Source organism: Rattus rattus, chromosome 3 (assembly GCF_011064425.1).
Source record: "Rattus rattus isolate New Zealand chromosome 3, Rrattus_CSIRO_v1, whole genome shotgun sequence".
Classification (NCBI taxonomy): Eukaryota; Metazoa; Chordata; class Mammalia; order Rodentia; family Muridae; genus Rattus; species Rattus rattus.
Genome location: NC_046156.1, coordinates 56,018,493 through 56,020,179, shown reverse-complemented (window position 1 = coordinate 56,020,179; position 1,687 = coordinate 56,018,493).

The following is a 1,687-nucleotide window of genomic DNA, read 5'->3' as shown; positions in this document are numbered from 1 at the left end:
CAACACATATAACTCCCACACCATACACACCGTGTGCACACATACATCACACACACACACACAAACACACACACACACACACACACACACACACACACACACACAGAGTCTCAGTCAGAGTTTCTATTGCTGTGATAAAATACCATGGCCAAGAGCAACTTGGAATGGAAATGGTTTATTTTGCTTACACTTTCACAAAGCAGTCTACCATCAAAGGGAGTCAGGGCAGGGACTTAAAGCAGGAACTTGGAGGCAGAAACTGGAGCAGAGGCCATGGAGGAGTACTGCTTACTGACTTGCTCCCCATGTCTCGCTCAGTCTGCTTTCTTATGTACCTCAGGACCATGAGCCCAGGGATGGCCTCACCCACAATGGGCTGGGTTGTCCCCCATCAATCATTTTGGATGGACATTTTCTCAATTGAGGTTCCTTTTCTCAAATGACTCTAGTTTGTGTTAAATTGACAGGAAGCTATCCAACACACACACACACACACACACACACACACACACACACACACACACACACACACACACAGAGAGAGAGAGAGAGAGAGAGAGAGAGAGAGAGAGAGAGAGAGAGAGAGAGCATAAAATAAAACAACCCCTGCCAAGTACCAGGGGTGAAGAGCTGTTGTGTTATTCTTGACAAATATTCAACGTCTTTATTTTGAGTTGGGTCCTGCCTTAGGAGTAAGAGAGGAATGGTCTTTTCAGTGGTTTTTTTTAAGCTCTCATTCCAGGAGGAGCCCAGCTTTACTCCCAGGAGAACTGCCACCAGGTAACTCCCACTGGGTTATAGCCAATCACATTTCCCCACAGGTGGCCATTTTTATAGATCCTAAGATAAAAATAGAGTTTCCCTGGGTCTGTTGGTCTTCAGTTTGAGGTCTCGTCATGTGACACCATGAGCCAACACATTTGCCACACTTTTTGTTAGCCACCTCCTGTGACAGGTGTGTTGGCCCTTCTGGCCTTGTGGGGAGGAGGCATGGAGCCCCTCTGTATGCCCAGTGCTATCTTTAGACTTCCAGTATTAAAATTTGACTGCTCTCCCCCCCTCACCCTCGGAGAGGCAGCACACGATGTGTGTGACACTTTTGTTTATCGATGAGGATTCCTGGAAAACTAATTCTGTTAGCGCACAAATTTCCTTTGTAGCCAAGAATTCAAGAACGCATCTCTTCTGCAAAGCCAGTGAGTTGGAATTCCTACTTTCCTTCAGGGACAAAGGAGGGAAGCGGAGTGGGCAAATAAATCCCACTCTGCTATTATGCGGAGGATCACATCCCCTGTGGACCAGCAGGGCGTGGTTTTCATTCTGGGCCAACACCAGCCTGGGTACCTGGGGAATAAGGGTGCATTTTAAAATTAGCCCATGCAAAAATAAATAATGAGGAAAGAAAATGCTGTGTTCAAAAACAAAAACAACTGGTGATGCCCTTCAGTGGTAAATAAAGCTTAGCCTGTGCAAGGCCCTGGGCTGGCTTCTCAACACAAACACACAGACACACACGCACAAATACACAAGAGGGAGACAAAGAGAGAGACACACAGAGAGACAGAGGTGGAGAGGCAGAGATAGAGTGACAGAGACAGAGGCAGAGAGAGATAGAAACTAAGAGATAGAGAGAGAGAGACAGAAACAGAGACAGAGAGAGACAGTGATAGAGGTAGAGATAGAGAGG